Source organism: Eufriesea mexicana, unplaced genomic scaffold, assembly GCF_001483705.2.
Source record: "Eufriesea mexicana isolate 0111107269 unplaced genomic scaffold, ASM148370v2 scaffold1653, whole genome shotgun sequence".
Lineage (NCBI taxonomy): Eukaryota > Metazoa > Arthropoda > Insecta > Hymenoptera > Apidae > Eufriesea > Eufriesea mexicana.
The window spans coordinates 2,798,065-2,817,468 of record NW_016909884.1 but is presented as its reverse complement, the minus strand read 5'-3'; positions in this window follow the sequence as shown (position 1 = coordinate 2,817,468).

Below are 19,404 nucleotides of genomic sequence, written 5' to 3'. Positions count from 1 at the left end.
TTGAAAAATTGAGTATATATATAACGCCCAAAAATTCACGCAAGATTTGAAATTTGCGCCATTTTTGTAGTAAACTGTTGCCAACGAAAAAGGAAAGATAGCCTGATAGCTGCCACTTCAAGATTATCAAAAAATGGAGAGCTACACGCATCTTCATTGTTAAGCAATATTTACAATTTTTAATTAAAAACTTGTTTTCTACCAAAATTATTTCTTGCGTGAATTTTGTGACACCCAGTACATAATATTAATATTGATAAAAGTGTAATATTAATATTACTAGGAATATAGTATTAATATTAATTTTGTATTGAAAATATAACAAAAATATAATATACAGGAAAAGGACATCGACAAATTTATTTTATAAATAATAAATGTTAAATAAAAATTTATGTATAAAATAAAATATTAAATAAAAATTGATTTAACGTGATATAAAGCAGAGATAAATCAAGATGAGTAACATTCGTGATCTTAATCAATCTCTACGCTAATTACGTATACCAAACGATACAGAATTAAATTGCTTTGTTAATTAAACAGTCTACGTCTATAAACTTACCTCAGCTTCTACCAACACAAGCTTAACGTCAAATAAAATTGAATTTGTCCATTAAATTGCTCGTTCTACCACATATCGTAATTACATTTACCCCAGTATTACGTACATTAATACCAAGAATTAATATTCCGATTATTCTTCTCCGAGAGAGCTCTCGCTTCCAAAGCTATGAACAAGATAAACCTAAAATTAGCAATAAATAATTAATAATTATTATTATTATATAAATAATAATAATTAATAAAACCTAAATTAATAAAATATCAAATCCCTTGTTATTGATAAAAAATCACCAAAAAATTTCGGGGGTCATTAAAAATTCTCAAAAATTCGTTCCCTTATTGCCATAACTTTAATAAACCTTTCGGTCATTATTCCTGTCACAATTTTGAATTATCCTCGAATATAAAACGCTATGGCGATGTTATAATGCATGGAGACTTACGAGACACCCTGTATATAGAAGCACTTCTGCATTTTTTGTCTAACCTGCAAATTTCGCAGAGAATGTAACGTACATATGTATTTACATATACATGCATGCACGTTTGAAAGAACTTTTGACCGTGGAATTTTTCCTCCAGGCGTGCAAATTCGTTCGCGAACTGTGACACGTTTACCGTGGCGCTTACGAACGAGCACACGGACAGATAAATTTTGATAACGTGGCATATTTGAATTTTTATGTTTCCGCGTACGTACAGCTGCTCGTAATTATTCGAAAGATACAGACTGCGCCGGCTTTTATCGTGGGAGTTAACCGATGTTAAATAAAAGTTAATTAATGGCCAGCTGTTATCTCTATCGTGGCGGATTTTTTTTTATTAAAACAATGAACGTCGCGTACTTGTTGTATCACCGGGTATGCATCGCGGATTGAAATTATTCCGAGATCAAATTTTGACAATTATTGGAATAATTAATTTTCGATATCATCTTACCGCTAGTCGAATCTCGTACGTTTGCAAATCCTTTTCGCATATTTGCATGGGGATATATATTTAAATTGATGTTAAATTAAAATGAGAAGTTCCCGAAATTAATTCGACATTTGTCAGGGAATTTTTTATTTTCGATACTGGGACTGCGATGTACGCGGACCTGTTATTCTCAAACTGACGTGCGTTTAATATTCGATTTTAAAAATAAATAAAAATAAAAATAATTTATTTTTTAAATAAAATAATAAAAATAAAAAAAATTACCTTTTTCAAATTCTGGACTCGAAGATCTTTGGAATATATTGTATATTCTAGAAATGTCGCATAGTCTTCTAGGATCTTCCTATAAATAAAAATGAAAATTAAAAAAATTACCGTTTTCAAATTCTGGACTCGAAGGTCTTTGGAATATATTGTATATTCTAGAAATGTCGCATAGTCTTCTAGGATCTTCCTACAAATAAAAATAAAAATAATTTTTCTTTAAATAAAATAATAAAAATAAAAAAAATTACCGTTTTCAAATTCTGGACTCGAAGATCTTCAAAATATATTGTATATTTCAAAATTTCGTATGATCTTCTAGGATCGTCCCATAAATAAAAATAAAAGTAATTTATTTTTGAATAAAATAATAAAAATAAAAAGAAAAGGAAAAAAATTACCGTTTTCCAATTCTAGACTCGAAAATCTTCGGAATAGATTGTATATTCCAGAAATGTCGCATAATCTTCTAGGATCTTTCCATAATTCGGAGATCGTTTTGCCATCTACTGGCAAAGCAAGCCGATTTACAAGCGGATATCTTGCAGAATCGTCTTTGAACGTTTTCGTTTTTTTTTTTTTTTAAGGTGGATAGACCTCCGTCTTTCTTTTCCGTCGATATCCAAGAATTTTCATCGATTGTTTTCTATCCCCAAAGCGTATTCTAAAGGCTGTAGCGCCGGGCCGCGAGGAAATCTCCTTGATCGCCTCGTAAAGCCCGGAAAAGATTCGGGATTATTCAGAAGTAGCGGAGTAAAATGGAGGAATGTGGCCTGGATCTCTTGCCAGTCGTATACCTCGTTCCACGAATCAGTCTGAAAACGTATAATCTTTATACCGACGAACTTGAAAGTTTTCCGTTCGCTGGTGTTAAACCGCTTCTCTTTGATTAACAATTCTCTCGAATCTTCGTGAAACGACGAAAGAAGTACGAAGGATTACCACTTGGCGTCGCTAGTATTCGTATGCATGAAAAAAAATGGCGGATGATGTTCTTCAGTGCGAGTCGTATGACTCGTTTCATGAATTAGACCGAAGAACTATAATCATTGTATCGATAAATCGAAAACTTTGACATTTACCGATGACATAACCTCTTTCATTTGATTAATAATTTCCTCGAATCTTCGTTATACGAGGAATAATTCCTTTATGGTGGCGCTAGTGTTCGTACGCATGAAAAATGGCGGATGTTGTTCTTCGTTACGAGTTGTATACCCCTGAAGTAAACTAAAAATTATTTATATCTTACTAATTATTTATATTCTATTAAATTATTTATATCCTTATCAGCTTGAAGTTGTCTGTCATACGGTAGTATGTCATAACAATTCCTACGATTTTCCATTGAACGACGAAAGTAGACATTATTTCCTACGTCGTGGCGCTAGTGTCGCAATTCGTGAAACATGGCGGACAATATCCTCCTCTACCTACATTTCTCTCGTTTCACGAATCAAAATGAAGTCGTGCAATCCTGTGTAATTCCCCAACGATCTACCTCTCCTCTCTAATTAATAATCTCTCCGAGTCTCCGTTAAACGACGAAGTAGAACAAAGAATTCCCGCTTGGTGTCGCCAGTGTCCGTATCCGTGAAAAATGGCGGACGTTACTTTAGGAGACGATTATTCGCTCGTTACTTCGTCGTTTGCGCGCTAAATTACACACGAAGTTTTCCGTATCTGATTACCGGAATCGCGTCGCGTCATAAATATTCCAGCGTTATACATCCTCGACCCGAATTTCGTAATTACGTTACGCGACGAGGCTTCGACGGCTCCCGTGGCGCCATCAAATTTTCAAAAACTCCAGACTACGTGTAATTTTACGACGAAAGGTATTCTCTTGACACGGATCCCGAAACCGAAAGTTTCCCGCTGTCCTTACAAATGGTGGCATAAAAATAAGAGGAAAATAGGAAAAAGAGAGAGACAATACGTAGAAAGTTAGTGCACGAACTGAAGTACTTATACACCTGCAAGCCTGCTCGAAACACCGTACAGTTTCTGTATCCATGAAATGGCGAGAACGCGAGCAACTCGTCACGCACGTACTCTGTTTTTCATTCAGAACTTCTGACTCGATAATCACTGCACTGATTCGTTCCAAACGAGCAAGTACCAGCACCATTCGTGCAATTGTTGGCTCTCGATTACCCTGATTAATGTCCCGTATCACTCATTTTTTAATTTTATCATTTAACTTATATGAATTATTATTATTATTTAATGTAAATAGGTAGGGCCCATTGGTGCACAATATATATCAATATAGTCCTTCTTCACAAGGCAGTTCCTCGACTGCTACTTATTTTAAAGAATTTTGTTTACCGATTAAATTAAGTATGCCTCTGAAACATTGTTGTAATTTATATTTCGAATTTAAGGAATTCAAGTAGTTACTTATTTTCTGTTCTCTTGCTCAGTAAATAAATAATCAAGAAACATCGAGTGTAACTCGACATAGGAGTTCCTCTGATAAAAACTGATGTCGAGTCACACTAGACAAAGGAGTGTAAAGGGTTAAACGAAGGATGTAAAGGGGATCATTGGATCGTTTAAAGGGGCGATTATCTCTGTACCTGGCGAATTACAGGCAGCTTTTGTTGGGTTACAGACTCTTATTTCAATCCCCTGACGTCTACGTAGAAGATTTGTGGATGTCACAGACAGACCTCGGAGTTCTGCAATGCTACTTCCGTGATAATACAGATCCAGACAATTGTCTGTAGATTAGTCTCTATACACAGTTCGCGGATATTATACACGAACTGTTACACCGCGTGTCGTGTAATATAATATATTGTGTGTCCATATCTTACAGAATTCCGCCATCTGTCCACGAACACATTCACATCCGTCACACAGCTATCTTCACGTATCCTGGACGTGAACACGTGACTACACGATATCTGTAAGACCACACACGTGTTAATCCAGTGTGATAAGGATTCGCGAATTATTTTGTAAATTTTATTTTCCGAATTTATTTAATATCCGATTCATTCTTCGCAACATTTTCTATTTATTCGGAATTTTATTTTTAATTCCGATTTATTCCGATTTACTCCATGGAAATTTGATCATTCTCCAAAATACGTTTAATTCTGGATAGACTTGATTATCCTGAAAAATAATTTTGATAATTTCCATGTGAATAAATTAATAGTAATACATTTGATTATTCCCGTGCCAATTGTCCATGAAATTAGTTTGAATTAAATGTAAATTTGGTTAATGAATATACACTTTGGATTTGTGTTGTATGAATTTGATTATTCTCAAAATTATCCTCGATTCATGCTATATTAATTTTATTGTTTCATCACCAATTTTATTCCTTAGAAATTTGATTATTCTCTGAAACCGTTTGATTAATTCTAGATAGATTTGATTATCCCTAAAAATAATTTTGATTATTACCATGTGAATATAATAATTCTCGAAATTAATTTGAATTAAATATAAATCTGATTGATGATCATACGCCCCTGATTTATTCTATATGAATTTGATTATTCTCGAAATTAGTCTCGATTCGTATTATATGAATTTTATCAGTCCTATAAACGATTAATTTATTGCACATAAATTTTATCGTTTCTCCACCACTATTGGTTTATTCCATGTGAATTTGATGGGTCCCAAATCCAATTTCAATTTGTCCCACATAAATTTGATAATTCCGCAAATTCTCTCGATTCATTCCGCATAAATTTGATCATGTCACTAGTCCCTATGATTCATTCGATGTTAGTTTTATCGTTTGTAAAAGTATTCAATTTATTGCACGTAAATTTTATCATTTCTGTACACTCTCTATTTATCGTACAAGCATCTCCGTTTTGTTTTATATAAATTTTATCATTCCCAAAGATACACTCAGTTTAATCCACATAAATTCGATCTTGTCTTGAGAATGAGTCAAGAATGAGTTAATTGTCAGAGTGAAGACTTGTAGTAGTCGTGAGGTCAGTGTACGAAGAAATAGAGCTATTTAGTCACAAAAAGCCAGTCCATAAAGAAAATCCCTATACTATCAAGAATAATACTGTTCAATAATTTATTATTTCAATAATAATAATTTTTTTATGGGTCTTTGCAATATTTCAAAAGACAATAATAGCTGATTATTGATTAACACTAGAACTACCAACCCAGTCAAAATGACTGGTTCCAGAATTTTCCTTTTTGCAATCACCGAGCACATACACCTGCTTTAAGAATAAAATTGGTATCAACTCGTATTAAGAAAGAACTGTAATCAATAATTCACTCATATTCATCGTATCGCTGAAATTACTATAATCTGTGCACGTTATAGTTAGGTACCCATAAAAGACCGGTAGTTCTAGTGTTAAGTGCGGTAGTGTCTTCTTTGTGGTTCCTTATGATGATGGGCGATGTTCCTGTGGTGCTGGCCTGGTTGCTATCGACAGGGTAGCAGATAGAAGGATGACGAGAAAAGGAAGGGATGCATTTCGTCCCGGAACTTTTAGTAGACTCGTCAGTAAGGCTTACTTGCAAATATGAGGATCATTGAAGAGATGGGGAATGAACTCTTGGTAATATTTATGAAAGTCAAAGATATATTGAGTATAGAGTGTATATGTTTTATTAAGACAAAAATGTGTAGAAATATCTATAGGAATTTGGCGAATTTAAAAGCCATTGTTGCAATGGGGCTGTCTAGGAAGCCAATATCAAAATGAGGAGAAAGGTATGAGGCCCTGCCTTAGACCAGGGATACGTAGGTGTCACGGGAACTTCTATCAGGGCCTTGGACTTCAACCTAAGGTCGAGGCTTTACGAGAAAGTCCTCGAACCTCCTTCAAGTAGGAATCCATCTATTAACAAGGGTGAGAACTTGGTCGCTACAACTCTTTTATTTCTTTACTCTCAGCATCCCATGACTCCTAAACATTGGATCACCGGAAACTCTGGCCATGACAGTTGCAGTGTTCGAAACGCAAAAATTCCCGAAAACACTGTCTCCTCGTCCAGGACGAATTGGAAGATCCCAGAATCTCCAACGACCCGCGAAATCGGCTGGACAAATCCAGGATATCTGTCCATATTCCACGTGATACCCTTCGTCCCCATTTCCGCGACTCTGTCGAGGCATTCGTCCAGGCTGCTTGCACGAAATCACGAATGCGGGATAAACCGGTCACGTAGCTGGCGTTGCTCGTCAAAATCCTCGTTGTCGGCCGCGTTGGGGGGTAAAAATTGACCGGCGTGCATATCGCTGCCGTCGCCATTGATTCGTAACGCTGGAGGATCGTGCTACCGGAAGCTTCGACGGGACTCGTGCTCCGTTCATCGATTTCCGATCGCTTTGTCCGCGGGCCGCGCAGCCGACGCGATAATATATGGAAAGGACGGAGGAAAGAAACGGCGGGGTTGTATCCGCCGGAAATGAAGGGGATGCGCCGTGATACGGAACGAAAATATGGCGGACGGAAACGAAATCGGAGAGCGCTTCCGGTTCCGAGCAGAGGTCCGCTGCTGCAGGAATAAATCGCGGACAGACGCTGCTTATGTTTAATTCGGACGTTAAATATGTGAAACGCGAAGAGTAACGGGGGTCTAATAGAGCAGTGACTTTAACCCTTTGAGCGCTATGAACCCATATGTGGGTTCTCACACAACCATTCGATTTGGGTTGTGGTGGTTCGCACTGCGTAGGCTGGCGCTCGTCGCAGCGGCCGGGACAATAATCTTGGCCTCGTAGAAGGACAGGAACTGATCCCGGGTCCTCTGTATTAGGAGCTTTTAATCACTCGCGCTACGATTTAACTTTCGGTTGCCGTGCCACGCTCTACAATACAACATGCGGTAAGGTGTTACATTGACATGGTATACACGTCGCTGGCGGCTTTGGAACAACTATTGTTTCTTAAGCTTTTCGGCGCCAATGCGCTGCTTTGCCGTACCTGGTCCATTTATGGATATAGCGGCAGATGTTGGTTGCGAATTTAGATCATCATCGTACCAAAGAAAGGAGCACGGTCCAACCAGCGGAGGAAGTCAACCCGCACATGACCCTAGTAGGCTTTAGGAGTACGCCCGGGGAGATACCCGATTTGGCGTATTTCTCTTGGGCCACTTCAGGTCTGGCATGGATATGAGATCCAACCGAAGATCTCCATGGCCCGTTGCCATGCGCGAACGCATGGGACACCACCCACTGGATCCCGAGGGCACCAACGAGGAGGCGAGGTGAGTGGACTTGCCGGTTTGGGCCCTACAACTTCGCCGAAGTCTCCCGCACTGCGCAGCTCGGCTGTGCAGCTATAGGGATCGTCAGTTCCATCGTGGTTTTTGGCGAACACCTAACACCAGTACCCTCACCAGCTTCTACCCTCGCCGGCTTTGGAACAAGTATTGTGCGCGTTACCGGGGCCCTCCAACTGACGACCGCGCCGTACCTCGAGCTAATGCTTTATAACGGCTTCGCGAAAAAGATGTTATTGTACTTTCTAGCGTCACCGCTGCAGGGGTACGCGTGTGTAGGTGTTGAACACGCGGCTTGGAAAAACCCTGCCCTCACCGTTGAAGGATCATGGGACAAGTTGGACCTACCCTTGCGGGAAGCAGCTCACTTGGCCGTGGCTCCGGGTTGTCTAGCAGCCCGCAGCCTCGTTACCAGCGGGGGCCACGTGGAGGCGGAGCTGCCAGCTTTCGCTCGGTCCCAGCAGGATGGCGTATGCCGATATACCTGCACCGTCCCGGTATCACTCTCTGGATACCGCCTGCGGTGACGGTCACAGGTGCTCTCGCGGCTTTGGAACAGAAGCATCTCGACGTGCGTGGCACGTCTTTATAGCGCAAGTGGTTAAAGCTGTCGAGTGTGCACGGAAATGGTGAATAAAAATCCGCCAACCTGCGCGCGGGAAAGTCGTGATGACTGCGAAGGGGGTTGTAAATTAAGTGAGACATTGGACTACAGCATCACTGCCCGGTCCTGAACTGATCCCCGGCATGACAGTGACGATAGCCAATGCCATCCCGGGGACAATGCTTGATGGCCTGCAGTGACTGCTGGTACTTTTCGAGGACACACCCGGTACACACTCGGCTCTAATTTACCTGCTCCTTTGGCATGGGCGTACTGGCGGAATCTTAGCCGCCACAGGACTATGAACATGTATATGGGTTCTCACCTAACCATTCAATCTGGGCTATGAACGCATATATGGGTTCTCGCATAACCATTCAATCTGGGCTATGAACGCTGTATAGTTTTATAAAATAATAATTTTCTAATTAGTTTAGAATATTGCCGAAACGTGATTTTTCTTGTATCTTGGTATTTACCCAATCAGTTTGTACTTTGCGACTGTATTATGATAATCCTTTGCCAGGTGCGTAGATCTGAGCGACGAACAATTATAGGTAATTACCAAATTTTCTTTTTTTTTTTTCTTTACTCCTAGGTACTAATAGGATTTTTAGAAAAATATTAACTCGGTGATAATAATTAAAATCGGTGAAATCGGTGTCTCTTTGTTGAGATAATTTCGGTAGAGGCAGACGAAGTACGAGGGTTGGGAAGAGGTTGAGGCAGGAGGGGTGGATGCTGCGTGTGGTGTTTAAAAATGCGGAACAACGAGATGGTAGTAGTGTGCTAATTACTGTGCCGCATGTTCTACTTGGTAATCGAGTAACGCTCGTTTGAAGTGTTTTTTTGTGTAATAAATAATTATCCGGGTTATTCAAAGTCGTCGAGTCAGGAGCTTTATACAGGGGGTGGAATGGAGCAATAAGCGAATAAAATAGTGGAGGAAATGGAGGAGACGAATGGAATATTAAATAAACGAGGATCGGATAAAGTAACCGGGGGAATTTTAATAATATTCCATTCTATATTTACGTACAAATTATTACGAATTATCACGAAAGTACGAATAATTGTGAGGATTCTAATATTACTGGTATCTGCATTGACTATAATTTTGATTACTACAAAATATACAATTCCGTGCACGAAATTAATTATAGAAATTCTAATTTAACATGGCATTTAATTTTAATTACTCTAAAATATACAATTGTGTATAGAAAATTAATTATAAAGGTTCTAACTGAACGTCTAAAACATTGTATTCTGTATAGAAAATTAATTATAAAGGTTCTAACTGAACGTCTAAAACATTGTATTCTGTATAGAAAATTAATTATCAAAATTCTAATTAAATATCACAATTGATTTTAATTAGTCAAAAATATTCAATTCTCTACATAAAATTAGTTATAAAAATTCTAGCTAAATCTTATACATATAATACTACACTGTATTTAGTTTTAATTATCCCAAAATATTATCTATTCTGTACACAAAATTAATTATACAAATTCTAATTAAACGTCACATTTAATTTCAATTGCCTTAAAATATTCAATTCTGTGTAGAAAATTAATTATAGAATAGTCAAAAATATTCAATTCTCTACATAAAATTAGTTATAAAAATTCTAGCTAAATCTATACATATAATACTACACTGTATTTAGTTTTAATTGTCCCAAAATATTATCTATTCTGTACACAAAATTAATTATAAAAATTTTAATTAAACGTCACATTGAATTTCAATTACTCTAAAATATTAAATTCTCCAGAGAAAATTAGTTATAAAAATTCTAGTTAAATAATACATTTAATACTACTACTACTACTATTATATTATTATTATTATAGTATTATATTATACAATAATACTACTACTAATACTACTACTAGGTACACTATACATAATTTTAATTACCCCAAAATATTATCAATTCTATCCCTAAAATAAACCAAAAAATATTTTAACTCTAATTACCTCAAAATATATTGGATCCTGTGCCCAAAGTTAATCGTAAAAACCCCAACTAAAAATCAGATATAATTTTAATTACTCCACAATAATCCAATATTTCTTGTACGAATCAAATCGGTCCCAAAAATCTCGATCAAACCCCACATAAAATTCCAGCTCGCTTAACCTGGATTATTCCAAAATATCCAGCCCGACCTGCCAACGTCCAAAAACTGCGAAGCTATTATATCAACTTCATCGATCCTTGTCAAAAGGATCGTTCTTATCGATACATCCAGCGATTTCTGACAGAGAAGCTTCGTGCTGATCGTACCTACGGTTTCTTCCTCGCCGGTGTCACGGGTATCTGCATCTCGACTGCAAAGCCCGCTTATCGATTTTCCGTAACGTTATCCTCGACGCGCGGACGAATAGGAAAATGTAAAACTGCAGTAAGCGAGCATCTGGTGCATGTGTTAGGCAACTCGGCCGCCGTTGTTCGTCGTATCGTTGCGCAGGGTCGACTCGGTTAAATCGAACGGAATATAAATACGGGGGGAGAACGCAAGGCGATGGCGGTGGAAAAACGGGGGCTCGGCTTATAATTTCACCGTGATGGCTATCGGCTGCTCGAACCGGTGTTTTATCGAATTCGATAAATTTTAGACAACGCTCTCTCCGCGATTACGCGACGAAAACCGGGCGAGATATCGCGGCGCACTAGCGGCGCGCGCGTATGCGGAGAGTTCGGGAACTACGGCGTATAGGTTAACTTCGGAGTAATGACTTGGGATACGAATTCAATGTGGGGTTTAATTAGTTATTGAAAATGTAGCGTTTTGAAATTAACGCTATTAAAAGAGATGGTTATTTTATATCTATAATGTGTGGTTAGGTACGTATAGTGCACAGAAATAGTAATATCTAAAGTAGGATGATGGTAATAGCTTGTATCTTTACTGAAAGCAACTGAGGAAAATTAAATATTTGTTTTTGAAACTAGTTATTTTGACTCGGTTGGTAATTCTAGTGTTTTCTCAAGAATAAAGAAATTTCTTTGTTACTAGACGCTAGCCTCTGTCACTAGAATTACCCTAGTAATTGAGATTACTTCAGCTACCTGTAATAAAACGAATGTTGACGTTAGTTAAGGTAGAGACACGGTTATTTATACTTATTCGCTTTAGTTATTGTTAAGTACCTGTCACATTTACATACTCGTTTGAAACAATTGAAATTATTACAGGTTCTGTTATCTACGTTTCTGTAACTCGGTCACGTGGTTTTTATCGAAAAAATGAAGAAACGTGTTACGGTGGAACCTCTTAAGGAGCAGTGTGCCCACGCTAAGTTGCAGTTTCCGCGAAAAGATTACGGTATAACCATAATCGTTCCTCCGTCTGCTCCATTGCGACTCCTTTCATCGCATCTTAAAGGGTAGACCGATCTTCCCGTGGATATCGAATGCTGGCTGCACCCTCGAAAATTGATTTTCAACGCGGGAGGATTTTAAATTTCCCATCGGAGGGATGGAAGGAGAACGTCTCGTACGATTGCATCGTAGTCATTGCCTCGTGGTACATTCGCGCGAGATGGCCGTTGATAATGAACCGGAGGCATTGTCAAATGGGACCGGGGGAGTAAATATTACTAACCTCGGCGTACAGCAGTTGCACAGTATCTTAAGCACCGGTACTTAATACCAGACTAGTACTAATACTCCGATATTCTGACATTACAAATATCCGCGAATAATACGAATATCCTCAGAATTTCGTGATACTAAGATTTTAGTATCGTAAATGTACTTCCTCAGGGCTGTAGTACTCGTGATATTTTCATTTACGACGTTTATTTATCCTAAAATAATATAATTTATATCAATAACCTAATATTGCGGTGATACTAATATTATTACTAATATTGATATTAATATTATTACGATATTAAGATCTTAGTATCGTAGGACTACTTCCTTAGGGCTGTAGTACTCATGGTATCTTCGTTTACGATGTTTATTTGTCCTAAAATAATATAATTAATATCGATACTCTAATATTGTGATGCTATTAATATTATTACTAATATTACTAATATTGATACTAATATTATTACGATATTAAGATCTTAGTATCGTAGGACTACTTCCTTAGGGCTGTAGTACTCATGGTATCTTCGTTTACGATGTTTATTTGTCCTAAAATAATATAATTAATATCGATACTCTAATATTGTGATGCTATTAATATTATTACTAATATTACTATTATTAATACTAATATTATTACAATACTAAGATCTTAGTATCGTAGAGCTACTTCCTCGGGGCTGTAGTACTCGTGATATTTTTGTTTACGATATTTATTTATCCTAAAAGAATATAATTAATATTGATATTCTAATATTGTGGTCACACTAATATTAATACTAATAATATTACGTTACTAAGATCTTGGTATCGTAGAAGTACGTCCTCAGGGCTGTAGCACACTTGGTATTCTCGTTTAGGATATTTATTTATCCTGAAATAATATACCTAACATTAATACTCCAATATTCTTGCATAACCAAGTATCCTTGAACAATATGAATTATCGATTAAGACATTACCTAATACTGCATAGCTGTTACAGTATTATACTTTGATACTCTAATATCCTTACAGGATATTTAATTAAATCTCGAAATAGTAAAGCAAGCAATAGTACCCGAGTATTCTGATATAACAGATATTTCCGACCAACGCGAATATTCCCAGAATTTCTCGAGGTTTTCAGATCTTGGTACTGTAGAACTAATATTTCCATACTCCAATATACCTGATATTTCTTTGTAAAATATTTGATCGCCTCCTGAAATAATACCAAGTCACGAAAGCTATTTATTCCATATCTTTAATCCCCCTAACATTACACTTCAACGTTTCCACCATAAAAACCACCCCCGAGCATGCATACTTACGTCCTGAATTTTAATACTATACCAACCATAACCAGCGAAATAACCAGTAGATGGTAAAATGAAAATAGAAGAACTTCAAAGGAAATGGAATAACAATAAATATTGGGAAATTAATAATAATGATATTAAAAAAAATATCGAGAACTTGTGAGGGGTAAATGATAACACTGAATTGAGAATTTTTAAAAAATTCCAAAAATTTTTTAAAAATTCTCGTTGAGGCTATAAGTTCACGGTTAATCCCCGAAAAAATTTTCAAAAAGCATTCCCACGAGATGGACAAGATTAAGAAGACGGCTGTCCGATTCTACCATCGCTGTGGGACAGTTAAAACGTTTCAAACAGCGTGTTAAGAGGAAATCGATTAAACGATGTCTCTTCGTTCCGCCATCGACACCGTTTAAACTCCATCCCTGCGCCTTAAGTATCTCACCCCTGACTCACCAACTTCGCTAATACCAGACTCAGTACCAACAGCATAAAGGTAAAAAAACCACAAAAAAATGGTACAACTGATCCATCACTGAGACTAGCCGATGGTCGAAAAATGAATTCGAACGAGGGCAAATTGATTTCACGGCGACGCGCCGTGAATTTATTCGCCGTGGCGAATTGTTCGGTCCCAAACGACCGGTTCTGCACGGACGATTACGCTTGTAAAACAAAACTGCCATTAGCTCGTTGCAGTGGGAATAAATTTTGCAGGAGCTTGGAATCAGTGCCGCGAGATAAAAGAGTCGAAAAAGCGACTACCTGGCCCGTGGAATCGGACGGCGAGGAACCAGGTGAATCTGAAGCGGCCATTTTGCCACGCAACCAAGTCCCGCTACCCCCACCATTGTCCGCGAACAAAGAACCATCCCGGCGTTTTTCTCTCCTGCTATTTTTCACTTTCTTTTTAAAGGAAACATTGATTCGGCCGGTCTACGGTTACTCGATGAAATGAATAATGTATTCCATCCTCGCAGCCTCTCCGGTTCTGCAACAATGGCGACCACTGGAAGCCAGTGTTGCGATGTTGAACAACGTAATAAATACGCGAGTCGACAATGGCCATTATGCAGCTGGAAATTAGAAACGTTTGATCCCCCAGGCAAATAGGCTCCGCTAATTTCTGTGAACAATGCGCAGCTACAGCGACGCATAGTTTAATCGAAAAACTAGTAGTAGTTCGCGGTAGGTGGTGGCGCTGCGCTCGATTCCACTAGATCCGGGGAATTTCTTTAGGTTAGGATTTTTAAACGGGAATTTCGACTAGCCGCGATTGAATTGTTACCTGGTATTTCTTGTTCCCGGATTTGTGGAGCACATTCTGCAACTCGACACCCGTGTTGGCTTGCAATTGTAAATTTAAACGCACAGTTTTGCGCTCGCTGGAAACGCAACACTGTGCTTTTGGCAAAATTCGCGTTGCTGTTTATCTGGCGTGGAAATTTGAATATGCAGCGAGCTGCGTGTTTCTGGAACACACTTTCCACGCTGTTTAACACGCTTTTGTTAAATACGACAGAAGTGGAAAAGTAATTCTGTAGCGATTTCGTTGTGCTTATCCTATTCTTGTATTTCCTGTCTCGGAGTATGTGAAATTTAAAGAAACTAATTTCTCGACTTGGGAAAGTTGTTTCCACTGATTACTATATCACTTCCAGCGGTTACACGTGGGGTTGATGTTCGTTGAGGAAATGGGTGCAAAATGGCAGACCCTGAATTAAGATACCCTTTAATTACTGTAGCGATTTTGCCAGTGTTTGAGACAAAATAAAATAATAAAAACAGAGAAATGAGAATAAAAATGGGAAAGTAAAATAAGCAAAAATACAAAGGTAAGAAAATAACGAATAAACAAGAAGAATAAAATAAAAATGGAGAAATAAAATGAGACTATAAAAATAGGAAAATAAAATAGTAAGATGAGAAGAAGGACAAAAATGAATAAAAATGAAAGAAAATAAAATAACTTACGATAAACGTGCACTAATAAAATATGCAAAAGCTTCCAAAGATGGCGTCCATTATCAACGTCTATTATCTGGAAGATACCTGGAGTTTACTCTTCCTTGCTATAAATTAAGTCTCCTCGATATTCAATGCAACATCGACAGAGATTACTGCTATCTATAATTCTCCCATAAATTCCTCATCGCTTCGAAGCGAGGAGAATGGAGGAGTCAACCGGTTGTTTAATTATCTCGGATTAAGACGGTCGAAATTCCATCGCCGTTAAATTTCACGGTGAAGGAGCCGGGTGTTTTTGCACAGGCAACCGTGTCGAAAATAAACGAAGCATCGTGCGAATTTAAGCCGTCACGCTTTAACGACCGTTATCCGAACTGGACGCTCTGTTTCGCGTTCAATTAACATGCATCGCGAGAAAATCAATTTTTCCCCGACCCCGGGGCGAAAATAATTACTAGAGCCGTCTGTCGAGTTTTAATGGACTCGTGACACGTTTGAAGAGTCGACCGAGGCCAGGGATCAAATTGAAAATTCGATAAAACGCATTCGTTACACGAGAATGCTCCATCTGCTTCGATTTCCCCTAACGTGTCTATTCTTCTACGCGATGCGAGCGAAAATTGCAGCCGATTCGCATGAAAGAGTAACAAATGACGTTAAATTAATCTCGATACCAATTTAGGCGATTTCCTATTGTTTAAGGAGGCACTGTAGCAATCCGGCCTATAAAATTGGCTTCTTCTGAATTTTTTTCTAAGGAGATCATGATACATATTGGCATGCAGTTTTGGCACGAAGTTTTGTGTATATTTTGAGAATATTTGCAATTTTTTTGAACAAAATTAATGAAAATTGTGGAAATTATATAGCCTTAAGTACAAGCATGTTTTTAAAAAACGGACTCGAATGACGGACGTGATTCTGGACAATCTGGTTATTGGAAACGAAAAAACTAAAAAGCATCGTAATTAGTATGAACATAGCTAGAGCATGAATCAGCCAAACAGCGAAATTTAAAAAAGTTAAAAAATGGCAGAATTTTGAAGTCTATATGTCGATTTTCCTTGTTTTTCATTCTTTGGATGGCGCACAAAAATAGAAAAAGAAGTCAGATTTTGAAATCCTTGGTTCACGCGATGAAGGTACATCAATTGAAGATCTTCACCAAGTTTCAAGTGAATCGGTCAACTCAAACGCGAGATATCCCGTCAGCCAGTGCAGAGTACGAACTCGAATGGTAATTCTTAATACCATCCACCGATAATTCAGCATTGCATAGTGATTGCACGATGCTTACCAATACAAAAATTCAGAAATTCGTTAAACAGTACCTGAATCCATTCCAAATCGACTCTCCATTACTCTACCTCCTCCTAAGTATCTCAAATCACCTTTTCAAAAATCGAAACACTCAGAGAAATTAATTTTAAGACTCACCAATCTTGCAAGTGCCCAGTAGACTTCGCACCAACCAATTCTCTCAAATTCCGTTAAATTCTGTCAGATTCTGAGTTTTCCATATTAGCGGAAACAAAGGCAGGAATTCGCGATGGCGAAAGTAAAGTGGCAGCAACACGGTCTAGCAGTGATTGAGCACAGTGGTTGCGCCGCCATTGTTAACGCAAGGAGTTAGAAGTTCCCGGATTCCTCTTGAGAAGCGTTTGCTTCGCGCAGAGATTCCTGGGAGTTGGAGAATATTTTTGCTTAAAATAACGGCGACTTGGCGAGAAATGGTAGACAGGGAAGCTCGATAGAAGCACCTCGAGGCACGGTCGCGATGGAAAGTCACGGGAGAAGCGGAGGATCGCAGTTAGTTTCGTTCCGAGCATCTTCTTCCCGCAAATTGCTTGTTTAGAAGGGAACTTACGGACGGGATATCGATTCGGCCTGAAATTGCACGGTTTCGAAATGGTTGCTTGATTTAACAAACGTGTACCAATGGCGGGCAACTTTTCGACGAGGGCAACAGTCGTTTTAATCAAAGGATTGGGGAAACTCCAGGGAATGAGCTTGTCGAGGATGCTCTACTCGATAATTTTCGAGGTATATTCGTATTTCCGATGACAAACGATATAACGTAATTACTGGGCACGATGAAACGAGATATTGCAAATAATTATCGAGAAATTTTTTGAATATAAAGTAACAATTAATTATCAGATATAGAACTACCAAATTCGTCGAAATGATTGGTTTCAGAATGTTTGTTCTCGCAGTAATTAGCTCCTTCGTTTACAATATCGTGTGAGACTCGTGGTACGTGTATCGGGTCGAAGACGAAAATCACGGGCGAGAGACGTGAGTTGTAGATAGGGCCGAACGTACTATCCTCACGGCTGATTAACTCCGTTGGTACTTCGATGACGATGACCGATGATCTTTGTCATCGTTTTTGGCCAATAATGGTCACTGTCTGTGATCAAGAAAGTGTCGCAAAGTATGCAAACACGCTGTGCCTTCTTTTCTCAAATGCACAGTATATAGGCAGCATATCGAACGTAGATATTACTGGTGAGCAAAAAGCACCTAAGGTATTTACATTAGTCATACACACACTGTCCCCTTCAAAAAGAAAAGAAAAATTATCGTTAGTCTCTACGAGCTGATCGATCTAGCCTCCACAGTACTAAAGGGTACTGTAACTTTAAATTACGCGGCAAACACTTTACGTCTTTTCTACCCTATGTTCTAAACTGTATGACATGTCCATGACACGCAGTGTCTCGTAATATAAATTCTACGTCATGTTACACGCTGTACATTGCACTTTAAACCAAACTGCACGCAGACCACTCGATGTATCACGCATTACCCGGTGCAGACCGTAGATCAGAGAAACGTAGGAACGTCAGCGGCGCAGGATTATATCTCTGGCCCACGCGCGACGCTTTGAAAGTACTCGTGACGGCAGAAGCAACGATCCCTTAAGAGAAGCTGCAAACATTCCAAGAGCATGTGCGCCAGCGGGGTGGCGTGAAATAGCGAGGATTCAAGTGGTCGGTCCAGTTGCTTTCCTCACGGCGCCGTTCCACGGCTAGAGACTTGAAAAACACGAGCACGAAGAGCTATTCCCAGCGCCTTGATGACCATACAAATGAAGCCTGCCGAGAACACATAGGTAGCTCAACAGGTAGCACTGGAAGTACCTTTCTCCCTGGCGTGTTCCCGCCCTTGCCTCCTTTTATACCCGACGAGCATCCCCTCTGCCCACGCACGCACATTTTCCCCCGAAATTGACACTTTGCAACGCCCTCCGTTTCCGGGGAATACCCTAAAACATTCGCGCTAAACTGACTTCCAATCTTCCTACGATTGAATCGATTTGTCATGAATCTTGAAGGGTTCTGTCCGGATTTGATCCGATAGCCTTGAATAGCTCGCGAAGTTTTAATTTGAGAGTATTATTATAACCAAATATTACCAAATTGCAGCATTATGTAGGAGAATCCTGTCATTAGGGGATTCGAAGACGATTCTGTCAGAAAATCACCGCAGTGGGAACGTCGTGTTTATATATATGTGTACGATCTGTCAGTTGGTCTTTGCCATAACCTAATAGGTCGACATTGCTCTGACACAGCTTTGGCGTTACATATTAGGTTATGGTAAAGACCTATTGACTACCTGTACACATGTACGAACATGGAGCTCCTGCTGTGACGCTTCTGTGGCAGCACTGTCGAATTCCTTAGGGAGAGGATCGTGCTAGGTACGAGAGATCGCAGTTGGGTGCTCCAGTGTTCTTTGACTCTCTTAACAGTCCACGTATACTGTCTTAAATACAAGAAAATAGGTTCAGTATAGTGCAAAGCGATTCGTAAGTCAAGATTAGACCCACGTGCAACTGACCTATCTGCAGTCATTTCGTACCCATTTCAATAAGTACTTAGGAAAACCCTAAGGTCACACCT